The 13742-nt window shown below is 42.5% G+C and overlaps 1 long non-coding RNA gene across 1 annotated transcript in view; it reads right to left on the bottom strand.

The window, feature by feature from the left end:
* LOC116148891 (uncharacterized) overlaps window positions 1-13742 on the bottom strand; it is a 128443-nt gene that overhangs the window by 38149 nt on the left and 76552 nt on the right. Inside the window, exon 2 of the long non-coding RNA XR_004132466.2 lies at window positions 3529-3852. This is a non-coding gene — a long non-coding RNA (uncharacterized LOC116148891). The remainder of the gene's footprint in view (window positions 1-3528; window positions 3853-13742) is intronic.

Genomic DNA, 13742 nt, shown 5'->3' with positions numbered 1-13742 from the left:
ACCATGGAGTTAATACCAATTACATGTATATACCACACAGCGCAGGCTGATCTAGTAATTTCCCAGACACACAATTTTGGGCCTGACTACTTTGGAAGTGAGTGAATGAGATGAGTGCATGATTTAAAAAAAAGAAGAAGAATTAAAAGGAGGATTTGATAGAGAACAGAAGCACTGTCTAATGACAGAGTTTGGTTTGCCAAGAAGACCCAGAAGGCATGAGACCATGCCAGGTAATTCAAGGGTTTGAATTGTCAATCTGTTAAAGGTTAACCCCTCCTTGTACAACAGCGACTCAAGTTGATTTCTGATTCAAAATCTGAGAACAGATATAGATGGTTCGTGGATGTAAGACACTTCCCTGTCAACTGAGACCTGGCCCCTCCGTTAAGATCCACTTTACTTTGTGACAAAAGTGCCACTTGAGAGAATTACGGTAATCCAACCGGGCTGCAGCCAAAGCAGGCAATTTCGCTTCCAAATCCACCGGAGCCAATCAGGGTTTCTTTCCCTCTATATTTTGAAGGTGATAATATGTATGTTAACTATATTTAAACTATTCTTTTCAAAGCTAACAAAAGAAAGCTGCCACTCCTCCCCACCCCACCCCCTCATGAGAAAAACAGAGAAAGAAACCAAAATCAAAGAACCTTTGGCTAAAGTCTGTGAAAATCAGGCTTCGGTTAGTTGTTTTTACTGCCAAAAATCAAATAACTGTCCCCTCCCACCTCTTTACCTCCTCCTGTTCTGGCTTCTGTCCCCTGGAAATCATCCGGGATTCAAGCTTCAGCATAAACGGAACCTGGGGGTGGGGGCAGGCGCTGGGGGTGGGTGCGGTGGGGAGGGAGGAGGAAGAGGCTGCCTGGCTGGGGTCAGAATCAAAACATCTGTAAAGGCGAGCATCACCTGCGAGCCCAAACGCTGCTGCTCAGGAATGGCTCCGAAGGGCAGAGCAGAAACAGCAAACGATAAACACGCAGGTACCAGGCTGGCAGCAGGTGGAACAGGTGTGGAGAGATGGGCACCTCCAATGTCAAGGTGAAATCGGTCACTCGGATATTTTTTAGAGAAAGCTAACAGGCTGCCTGAGAGGCCCGTGCGGCTCTTGAAGTGAGAAATACTCCTGGATTGTTATGATTTATCTGAAGCCCCAGGTGTGCACTGAGCTCCATAATAGGCAGTACCTGCCAAAACAAAGAGCAGAGCCCTTGCCCTGAAGAGTTTGCCATCTAAAGGCACCTTTGGGTATAGTTACATGCCCCAAACCAGCAAGGCAGAAAATAAACACAGCACAGACAGACACCAAGGAATAGATTTTGGCTGAATGTGTCAAAGCTTCTGGAAACAGGAGGGTTTCGGGATAGTTGTGGCTCTCCTTCCGTGTTGTGTTGGATTAAAAGAGAGAGAGACAAAGGAAAGCAAAACGTTGCTGTTACCATAAGGATTTAAAGAGCTCTTGACAGGGGACAGCAATGCACTAAATACAAAGAGATGATTTTAAATAAGATCTGCAATATAATCACCTATATTTGGTTCCAAAATTAAAGGAAGTTTAGAAGCTGTCCACAAGCCAACATCATCAACACCATGAACTTCCCAAACATAAGCTGATCTTTAGAGGAACTGGTAAAGGACTGTCTCGAAGGAGCAAGATGATGGTTTGGCTCAGGGCAGCCTCTGAGCAGGGCTGGCTCAGATGGGGCACCAGGATCAGGTCCTGGGATGTCATGTGATGCAGTGGTCGAGACCAGCTTGTGGACGCAAATCAGCAGATTCTAGATCAGAGCTCTACTTGCCACTAACTTGGGAAAGTTAGTTTATTTCTCTGTTACGAGTCCTTCATTTGTTGAAAGGAAGGAAGGAAGGAAGGAAGGAAGGAAGGAAGGAAGGAAGGGAAGAAAGAAAGAAAGAAAGAAAGAAAGAAAGAAAGAAAGAAAGAAAGAAAGAAAGAAAGAAAGAAAGAAAGAAAGAAAGGAAGAAAGGAAGGAAGGAAGGAAGGAAGGAAGGAAGGAAGGAAGGAAGGAAGGAAGGAAAGGAAGAAGGAAGGAAGAAGGAAGAAGGAAAGGAGAAGGAAGGAAGGAAGGAAGGAAGGAAGAAGGAAAGGAAGAAGAAGGAAGGAAGAAGAAGGAAGAAGGAAGGAAGGAAGGAAGGAAGGAAGGAAGAAGGAAGAAAGAAAGAAAGAAAGAAGAAAGAAAGAAAGAAAGAAAGAAAGAAAGAAAGAAAGAAAGAAAGAAAGAAAGAAAGAAAGAAAGAAAGAAAGAAAGAAAGAAAGAAAGAAAGAAAGAAAGAAAGAAAGAAAGAAAGAAAGAAGAAAGAAAGAAAGAAAGAAAAGAAAGAAGAAGAAGAAGAAGAAGAAGAAAGGAAGAAGGAAGGAAGAAGGAAAGGAAGAGAAGGAAGGAAGGAAGGAAGGAAGGAAGGAAAGAAGAAGGAAGGAAGAAGAAGAAGAAGAAGAAAGAAAGAAGAAGAAAGAAAGAAAGAAAGAAAGAAAGAAGAAAGAAAGAAAGAAAAAGAAAAGAAAAGAAAAGAAAAGAAAGAAAAGAAAAGAAAGAAAGAAAGAAAGAAAGAAAGGGAGGGAAGGAGGGAGGGAGGGAAGAAAGAAGTAGAACAGAAAAGAAGATGCTAATAACACCTAATTTTATGGGAACATCCCAGTCTCAGCCCAGCACGCGGCACAGTTATTACAGCTGGCCCTCCGACACACTCGCATCCTCACCTCCCGCTCTGCACTGAGTGTCTGCTTTTGTAGCTGGGTCTCCCCAAGCCCTATTCCTGAGCCTCGGCTCTGATAACCTGCTTCAGGCGTCCTCAGGGTGGGCAGCAAGCCCGATGGAGCAGAGACGCCCCATGAAATGCCCCTCCCGAGGTCTTCTCTGTTCTTAATTTTTACCTTGGTGAAAACCCTCCCGTATTTTCCTTTCCGCGAGAGAAAACAGAACCAGGACTTTTATTTCACAATTGACATCCCTGAATCTGCGTGTTCTCATGGTTCATGATGACTTCGCTTTCAACAGTTTCAAAAATGTTTCTTTCTCTGTGACTTCGACACACTGGGATGGGTATCCTGCAGGGCAATGGCAACTTTGTCTCGCAGACCCTCGTACCACCCCTCTGGCCCTTGCCTTGGATGGCGTCCTGCCTATTTCTCCCCACTTTTCCTTCCAGGGCCTGAGCCATGGCCATTTGTTGGCAGGACCTCCTGGATGTCACCCCGCCCCGGTGCTCCATCCACCGGTCAGCATACACCCCTCCTCTTGGGATCCTCTTGACGGGGCCCTGCAATCTCTGCATTCCTTTAGGCACAGGGCTTCCCTGCACAGGGAGCCTACAGTGGGGCCTATGCTGCCAGGATCTCATGCCAGCCCGGCCACGCCATTGGTGGTCTGCTCCACCAATTCCCCATTAGCCCATTTTCAGCAAATCATTGCCCCACCGTCCCTGCACTGCTCAGTGGACACTTGTCTGATCACAGGCCGGGACGTGCCCCAGCAAGACATCTTACTCTCCTCTCAAATCCTGATCACACATTACCTCCAACATCCTCTCACTGCCCATTAGCTGCCATATGGGAGAGAATTCTGTATCAACCGAAGACAAACTTCAACTCCATCGCCTCGTGGAATGCCACATGTTGGTTCCAATGTTATTAAAAGTCATTAGCGTTGACGGAGCACTGCCATGACATTCTCTGATTGGTGTTTGCTACTTTTCCCGGTGATTGTGCCATTCCAGCCTGCTCAGCATCGGAGCAGCACAACCTCCTCGTGAACTCGACGTGCCATCTTCCTCCTTCCTCGTCACTGGATGACTTTTCACTTGGCCTTTTCTGCAGAGCAGCCCCTCAGAATATGCCATCTGGAAAAAGGGAGAGCGGAAACACTGTTTTAAATTTAAAAAGGAAAAAAATGTAAAGAGATTTCTCATCACCCTGAATTAGATTCAATTTTCCCACTCCGTCTCCACCCTCCCAGGGGCTGGCACCCTCTTCAGAAGCTGTTCCTATTTCTTCTAACTATGACTGGGGTTGGGGAGGGGGGGACAGGGAGGCAGGAAGGGAGGGAGGGAGAGAGTGAGTAAGAGAGAGAGTGTCATCCAATGCATTGGCTAGATTTGGCTGAATTGATGTCACTGCTCATTAAGGAAACAGGCAATCTGCTTCTCATTCTCATTGGAGAAAATAAATCTGCGCAGGACCCAGCCAAATAACGTGTAGCAAATGATCAATGTTATCCGAGGGAGAAGATGATTGATCCTTTATTTCTTACACCCTCTCATGCATAATGCATCAGATCCAGGATGTCCTCGCTCGCCTCAGGACCTAGCCATGATGTACCGCATTACCATGCACAACGCTCACTCTGAATTTCTAGTGACAATCTCCACATCCCTGAGCTACCAGGAGCCAAGAATGCTTCAGCATTCAAGAGTCTCTGATAGCAGCGGGATGGATTTTCAGATCCCTTCCGGGCCTTTTTACAAACACATGCATGACTCATGGAAAGTCTCAGAGACCTCAGGCCTCAATATCCCCTAATGCAAAAAAAAAAAGACTCGGAAAGATTGGTGTCTTTCTGAATAGCAGATAAAAGATTAGAAAAGACGGGAAGCTTTTGAAGAACCAACAATGAAGGAGACGGTGAAAGTGGAAAATGAACCGTGTTGACTTTTTGCAATAGTGATCAGGTTTCAGAGAACCGAGGTAATCATTTGTGATTTTGGAGGAAACTGGCTCCCTAAAAGTATTTTAAGCTGACGTTGTTTTGCAGCTTTTTCTCCACACTCATTAAGAGAATGATGGTGATGATGATGACGACAATAATGGCATCTAATATGTTTAGACACCTATTCGACAGGCTTTGCGTTAATAAGCACAGTTCACGTGTTATCTCGTATAACGCAAACTGAGGCTAACAGACCTTCGTTAACTTGCCCCAGAGTTCACGGCTAATAACCAACAGATTCCAGGAACCAACACCAGTCATCTGTACATAGAAATGCTACTATGGTGAGAATGGGGCCAAAATGGAAAAATCAGAGTGGAGTATCAAAATGTAACTGGCCATCTGCTGGCAGAAGATACAGAAAAGCCAGTGGAATGCGAAGAACTGATGAGTTTCAGCCCTTACTGTGAGGCAGTCACCACACTAGATTCTTTACATAAGTTTCAATCCTGGTAACAGTGTTAAAATGATAACCAGTCTACGGCGTGGGCAACATCACCCGTCTCCTGGTTTTTAAGCCCGTGTTTCTCAGTTTCAAACCACCCTTCCGTGCTGCGCTGGGCGCGCTGGGGCTCAGACTCCGCAGATCTCATTTCTGCTTTGCCGGCCGCTCCTGTGAGGCTCTGCCAATAGGGGGCGCCAGAGGGAGGCTGCGAGGCTGCGGGAGGAAGAAGGGTTTGATGCTTCCGGTTTTATTTCCCCGTTCTTGTCAGCGTCGTCTCAGCAGCACTGCTTAGCCCTGGCGGCAGCAGTTCATTCCAGCTTGCCGCGGTAGCTTTCTTCCCAGTAGCAAAAGTGGTTCAAGTGTGTGGTTCTTCTAACACTCGTGGAACCAGCCTCCTGATGCCGCCCTTCAGTGCCCCCAGCCCCGCCAGCCAGCGCTGCCTCCTCCGAGGTCTGCATCCAAGCTCCCAGGGCCCCTCCTCCCATCTTCTCAGTTTTAATAATTCCCACTTCTCCCTTTTGTCTCCCCAGCCAAGGGGTGGTAGCAGCTTCCTGCATCATCACCTCCATGATACCCTGGAGGTTCATTTATAACCTTTTCATTTCTCCAATCCCAGGTTAACAATTCTTAACATTAAATTCTCTCTGTTAATATAACTGGTATGGTTGCTGCCTTCTGACTGGAACCCACGTGATACAACCCTCAATTCAGAGACGAGAGTAAGTTGCTCACGTTCACTCCTGAGCTGATTAGAGTAGTTGAGGTGAACTCCAACCCCGGGGCTGTCTGGTTCTCCAATTTCCCATGATGTCTCCCCAAATAAAGCAATTGCATCCATTTCTGCCTATGTTGAATAAAAGGACACACGTGGAAAATGTACATCATGCAGATTAAAGCCCAGTAATAGCTGGACGCTGTGTAAAACGATGGCACTGCATGCACTGAATTTCTCATCAATATTTTTAATAATAATAATGACTATCCTGTATACAAAGTGGATTCCATTGCCCTGAAATGTCTTGTTCAGTGACTTAGCTTGCTTCTGTGTTCAATACAACGTTAAGTCTCTCTCCAAGTACAAGAAAAGACTGTGCAACCCTCTGCTGGTATGTACACAACACCTGGATAGTTCTAGATCTGCAAAGAAACTCTGGGCAGAGGGCAAGAAATAGGTTGTAACCAAAGCCTTCATCCATCTCATAATAAAAAAGGCATCTGAAATTTCAAAAAGGTCTTGTTGATTTGTCACTTATATCTAGCAGGACTCCACAATGTAACGACAGACACTCCAGAGGCCAGGAGAGTGGAGGATTAAAGGGCATACCATGTGCACCAAAAGCGACGGAGACCTCAGGCCCACTAGCCCAGCAGGGTGATTACTGACGCTGCAGCTACACTCTAAGACTTAAGACGGTTGATGAATCCAAAGACTAAGAGTATCAGTTCAAAAGCTATACGGATCAGAAGCCAAGAAGTCAGAAACTACTCTCAGACGAGAACATTAAGGCGTCACCAGGACATGATACGTAACAGGACAAGCGACTTTATTTGAGTAAATAGGCATAGAAATATTTGCAAGTCTCATATTATGTTAACCCAGGTCCACAGCATACATATTAAAATGAAAGACGTTCTTATGCCCCTTGAGATTGAGACATACACACACACACAGTTTCTTTCTCCTTTCTTAGAAAATTTTGCTGTTTTCCAAATCACAGTATGTCTTGCTTTTGACTGTGCGTTAAAGTAGAAATACCTATCTTTTCTCATTACATTAGCAAATGTACCCAAAGGCCATACTGCAGTGAGCCCATCTAAAACACACGACAGACACACTGTTATTTCTAGGAAGTCCTAACAGAGCCCAGGGAACACAACGTGTCATTTGACCAACCTGGTGGCCTAAACCACAGGGAAAGGTCGAGTAGGGGACTGTAGAGAGAAATTGTCACCCTCTTCCATTGTAATACTTCATTCTGAGTAAGTGCCCTTGGCAGCACCTACCACAATGTCACGCATCCAGCAGATACCTAATAAATTCTGTCTGCCTCTGACAGCGCTGCCAGAACACAAAGGCGTTATAATGAATAGTGGGGGGTAAAAAATACACAGGTGATGGCTTAGAAGTGGCTTCTCTTCCAACAGCAGGTTAGAGCAGTGAAGCCTGTTGTCGTGGCAGGGAGGGACGGCACTAGATGTGAAGACTGAAACTCCCTTGTCTTCTGACACCCAAGGGAAGGGGGGCTAGGAGGAGAGCCCCGCTTTCCTTTTAGTAGCATAAGAGTGGTCACTGCTCACACGGAGGCTGCCCTCAAGAATCCACACCCTCTGAATCTGGAGACAATCAGGAAACAACCACCTGTTGAAACCTAAGAGGTGATCTAAGTCAGCACACTCGGAGCAGCATTGTTAGTGGTCCTAAGATTTGGTGTGTAAACGTGTGGCTTCATGGACTTGGGAACCCACCAAGCCCAACAGCTAAGGGCCAGAATGTGAGGAATTAAAGTTACCACCTAACCAGCTATATTTATCTCATCTGTAAAGAAGAGAAGTATCAACTGAAGAGAGATGTGTGATCAAGGAAAAGGAAGACTGAGGAATGTGAATGGGGATTTGTCAGTGTTTATCCAGCAGTGAACAGGAAACAAACATTGTACTAAGAAACACCTATTTCTGTTACCAAAAGAGCTCTGCTTTAGGGCGCAGGGATAATTAACCGGGGGATGAGAGGCTGGCGTAAGATATAGCTGGCTAAGGACTAGAAAAGGAGTCTAAGAAGTTAACATAAGTCTCATCAAGTTGTTTTAGCGTCATGTAAGGTATTAAAGTCAAGCCTTTAAGTTATGACTGCCTTTGAGTACTTGCAGTGGACGCCACCCATCTGATTTGGGAAACTTGGGCATCACATGATTGGTAGACATGAAAAAATGAGGGAAGGGACTGTCCTGTGCTTATGAAAATGGCCAACAGAAGACAGATCTCCATACTTTCTGGACAGGTCACAGGACCTGAGAGTTAGCCCTGTTTCTTTCTGCACTTCTCAGGTCAGATAACAATCAAAACCTGTATTTGGTGGGTGTTCCTTGGTCTTCCGGAACTGACTGATCTGAACTGACTCCAGATCAATTGGTCCACAAAACTGAGAACCAGTTCCTACACATTATTGCCCAAACCAAGCCCCTCCCAGCCTGAAATGTCTGACTCGAGCAGCGCTGCTCTCCTCACACCTCCGTCCCTGCCACAGTGGCCTTGAGTCTGCCTCCTGCTAGAAGGAAGGGTTGGAAAGTGCATCTTTGCTTTGTGGCGTGTCATCAATTCAACTCCTCTTTCACGTGTATATTTAATCTCTCCAATTAAGTCATAAGCAAAATCATGAGCGAGACCATGTCCTTAATGTCTTTTTGTTATTGGTGAGCACACTGCATTCCAGGCCCCGCACGGAGAGCTTTACGCCAACAGCGCTGTGAGGTAAGCATTATTTTCTTCATCTTACACAGGAAGAAGTCAGTGCATGAGTTGTTTAAGAGAGAGTTGGATAATTGGCCTGTGATTACCTACTTTGCAAGCAACAGGGTTGGATTTAAGCACAGGGACTGTGCTGCTAAGGGAAGGCAGTGTAGTGTTATGGCTGAACGGATAAAAAGATACGCTCTCCAATTATTCAGTGTATTCTGTTACAGGTTTTGAAAGGGTATGATGTTGGTATAAGAATAGATGGTTTCAGAGAAGGGTAAATTCAGAAATAGACTCCGTATGTATCAGAATTTATTTTTTTAATTGGGAGTTTTAGATTTGCAGACACTAACTAATATACATAAAATAGATAAACAACAAGTTTCTACTGTATAGCACAGGGAACTATATTTAATATCTTGTAGTAACCTATGATGAAAAAGAATATGAAAATGAATATATGTACATTTCTATATGACTGAAATATTAGGCTGTACACCAGAAATTGACACAACATTGCGAACTGACTATACTTCACTTAAAAAAAAAGAATTTATACTCTAATGAAGCATCTTAAAACAATGAAACAACGGAAAACTCAGTAATGATGGAGAACCTGGCTAACCATTTAAGTAGGAAACGTTAAGTTTCTAACCCATGCTATGTATGGGAATGTCTGAAACATTCCAGTTAAAGATTTAAATAGGAACAGATCAATAATAAAAGTACTAGAAGAAAATATATATGAAATTAATAAAATCTTGGGCTAGGAATTACACCAAAGATAGAAATCATGAAGGGAAGCGATGGATAGTTTTGATCATAATTATTTTTAAAGTTTCTGTTTGACACAAAACACTATTAACAAAGTTCTTTAAAAGTCAGGTGACAAATGCGAGATCAGCAGAGAGAATATATGACAAAATAAATAATATACTTAATATATAATGAACTTAAAAATTCAATTAGGAAAATATAAACAGCCCAACAGGGAAAAAAATGGGCAAAAGTTATGAAGAGATACATCATAAAAGAAAGAATACAAACGGCTTTCAAGCACATAAAAGATACCCTCTCTTGTTAGTAATAAAATAAATTCAAATCGGGACAATGAACTAATGGTGTTTTTAATTTAACAGATTAATGTAGATTTTTTTAAAAACACATTTGAGGGAACTGAGGGTCTGAGGGAACACAGGCATTCTCACACAGTATTGGCATGAATGTAAATTGGTTTAATATCTTTAGGTGACAGTTTGGCTATAGCTATCAATTTTTTCCCCAGAAATTCCATTTCCTAACATGATTTGTCAAACATGTGAAGGAAAAAAGGGATTGCAAAGGTATTCAGCATAGAGTGTGTTATAATAGCAGAATAGTGGAAATAAACTAAACGTCCATCTGTAGGGAATCAGCTTAATAACTAGTGATAAATCCATACAATTGGTTACTACGTGGCTACTTAAAACTATGGCACAGGCTTAATGTATGGGCACAAAATATGACCATGGTATTCAAGTGAAAGTAGCAGATTATTAAACAACATGAATGTGATGGTTCCATTACAATATTAAAAAATTAAAGTGTATGTGTAGAGGGTAGTTTACACATGCATAAGAAACAATGTAGACAAAACACCAAGATGTTAATAGTAATTATCTTCAGGTGCTGGGATTACAACTCAAAGATACTTTACTTCTCTTTTATTTCTTCAATGTTTTCTTTTCTTTTAAATCTTGAGCTAGGAATTACACCAAAGATAGAAATCCTGAAGGGAAGCGTTAATGAGTATATTTTACTTTTACATTGAAAAGATAGGCAAAAGTGATAATACGTTACAAAAACGAAGCTTTCTCATCCTCTGAGACTCTTTTCATTAGAGCTCTCGTTACACTAGTGTGTGACTGGTTTGCTCTCCAAAGAGCAACAGGGGTGTAATCACTGGAAGATCAGGCCCTGCTTTTCAGTGGGCAGGGACCCTATCCCTACTAGACCCACTGTAGTTCATCACCTACTCGACCAAGAGTAGAATCGGGTCTCTGTAGATCTGTTTACTGTTGGCAGAATTTTTCGGATCCTGTCCAGAGAGATCATTTGAGTGAACTCCCTCTTGTTCTCTGCTCATATTGAATCTTCATTACTTCTGACCTTCATTAATGAAACTTCATCATGAAAACTTCATACTGAATAAGGTATTGGATCCTCCCCATGTATTTTGCATTTGCCTCCCAGTTGTTGATTGGCAGGTGGATTAGCAGTGAGTATTGAATTGTTCAAGAAAAGTCAAAGACTTGACCCTCAGGGCTCTTCTTATGCCAGAAGTGTCTTAAATTTAGAAGACAAAGGAAAAGTTCATAAAATATTTTGTGACCTTCAAATCTGCCATCTGCCACCCTCCCTGTTTACCTAGACATACATCCGTATATTTCAGCGGACATCATTATGCTCACCTCTCCAAGGACTCACGCAGGAAAGCCAGAGAAGTCAAAGGGAATCCTCTTTGGGGACAACATGTGTCCCTCACTTGAGCAATTACAGCCCTGTGTTCATCCAGGCTGGACAGGCTGACCTTGTCTCTTAAGTCCTTTATAAAATAACATCTGTACCTCACCCTCCTATTGCGACGAGGGAAGAGATGGATTCTCACACAGCCTGCTAACAGCTGTTTGAGCATTCCTTCTACAATCTCGGAGAACACCAAGAAAAAACTCCCAACTGTGAAGCCAGGATGATTGGAAACACCCTGAGCGCCAGATTAAAAGTAAGAAAATTGCATCAAACCTCAGAGAAATTTTTTTTTCCCACTGTTTCCCATGGAGACCCCCCACCACCACTGACTCCAGATTAAATTGTTAGAGTTTAATGAATTATTATCATGTTCCCAGAGAAAACTGTAACTTTGGACTTTTTGTTTGTTTTTAACTAAAAGCTCTGTGTACCGGCTGGCAATTTTTCCATCAATGCCAATTTAAAAAAAAAAAAAAGAATATGTTTTTCACATAGAAATGTCCCCCTCGCCTTGATCACTGTATTCTTCAGACATACTTCAACGCATTCAGATTCCAGACAAGTAACGTGACAGTTGATCTCCCGATCAGCAATTGTTACATCAAAGAAAAGACAGAGACGTAACTGAATGAATTGCACAGAGAAATGCCAGGTGCACAGGGGGAGGCAGCTTCCATTTGTGCATTTCTGTAGCTTAGGCACCTACTAAAGGTGCAGAAGAAACGAAATCTGAAAACGTGTTTACCCAGGGTTTTTTCCATTTGTTAGAAAACTCCTGCTTAAAAAAAAAAAAAGGTGCAGCATAAATAGTTGTGTGGAGAAGACTGTACAGTGAATTATTCATTCGAGCTGAGCCATTCCAGGTTACGAGATGGGAGACTTCTTATAATCCTACATACAGTAGAGGTCTGGGATGACAGACGCTCTGTTAAATCAACCCAAACTGCATTCAATTCTTCAGAACGCAGCACTGATAAGGCACTGGTAGACCCAGGAGAGAAACTTCTGAGATGAACTGTCAGGTATCAGAGAAAAGCAGGTCAGAACAGAAGCCTGTTTTTCTAAAGCAATTTGTCCAGAAGGCCAGACAAAGGGAAGATATTGTTGAAGATTCTCGACTCTGTGCCTCCAGTATGAAGACGACTGTAACAATAGGACAAGCAGCGTGTTTTCAGGGCAAAGGGAGGAGGAAAAAAATCAATCCCATGACTGGTTTTTAGAATATTTTAAATGATCATAAAAATATGATGTATGCATAGAGGCAATTCTGACAAATATAGAAAAGCAAAATAAAGAAATAACCTCTCCTCTTATTACTCAGAAATAAAAACAACCATTAATACTTGGTATAAATTATTTTGGTCTATTTTATGTGGAGATAAATGCATTTGATGGTGATGATAATCTAAAACATACATCATATGTATATATATAAAATTCTCGCTGAAATTGGATTTATATTATATGAAGTATTCATAACCTGCTTTTTTTCACTGAACATTCTAGAAGATTTTAATCATAATGTTACAATGTTTTAGATTTATTTACAATCATCATCAAACATGGTTTCAGGCACCAATATGAAGTTTAAAAAAAATCTTGACATTGGATCAAACAATTTCCTGACATAAAAGACTCGTATACCCAGCCCTAGTTTTGCACTCTCCCATGGGACATCATGAATTGTCTGGGAAAAGAAGACTAGTTAAATCACCTCTCCAAGCTTCAGTTCCTACGTCTGTAAAACACCACAGTGTTGTTGCACCTCCTTATCCTGCATCATTCAGTCCTGGAATTATCTTTATAAGCAAAATGTCAGTTAAAAGGGGACTCCTAAAATGATATAAACACACCTTAAATATTTTACAGTAACCTAAAACATATAAATGAACATTCATCAAGTTTAAGAAGTAGTGCCAAAGCCTTTTATTTTCTTTTCCTTACATAAACCACACCCAGAATGTATCGACAATGTCCAGTTTTACTTTCTTTAAAGAGGAACAGAACATACAGACACTCGTGAAACAATCTAAGTGCAAAATCCTTCTAGATTTCCCCCCACCCTAAATTTAACAGCAACTTCCCTTATGAAGACTTTCTAAACATTCAACTTCATTTTCATAAAAACAACACCTCTTTTTTCCCATCTATATATCGCCATTTTATATAATATTTACTCAGTGATTATAATTCCAACAAGAAAAGCATCTGAAAAGCAGGTTTGGGAACGAGCTAACTGATCATCTAAACCCAGCCTTCTGCTCAGGGCAGCTGAAGGACTCAGCCCTCCGGAGAATAACGCAGCGGCCTTGAGCATCCAGTGTGCTGTACCACCCATCACCACGGGGTAGACAGAGGGAAAACCTGACACACAACAGCCATGGGTGAAGTGCCCAAGGTACCTGTAAACATTAAGTGAGGCAATGCATGCAAAATACTTGGCCCAACGCTTGGCACTTCATTAGCTCTCGATGAACATTGGCTAACAAAAGAGGAAAATAACAAAACCCTTTCTGCTCTTTTGCTCACAATCATTGGTCTCTAGTCAAGTGTCAACCAAGACCAAGCAAAAAGAGCCTAGATGGTGAGGACTTGCTGTCATGCTGGAATCAGATCTC

The sequence above is a fragment of the Camelus dromedarius genome, chromosome 20 (assembly GCF_036321535.1).
Source record: "Camelus dromedarius isolate mCamDro1 chromosome 20, mCamDro1.pat, whole genome shotgun sequence".
Lineage (NCBI taxonomy): Eukaryota > Metazoa > Chordata > Mammalia > Artiodactyla > Camelidae > Camelus > Camelus dromedarius.
This window is presented reverse-complemented; position numbering and strand designations above follow the sequence as displayed.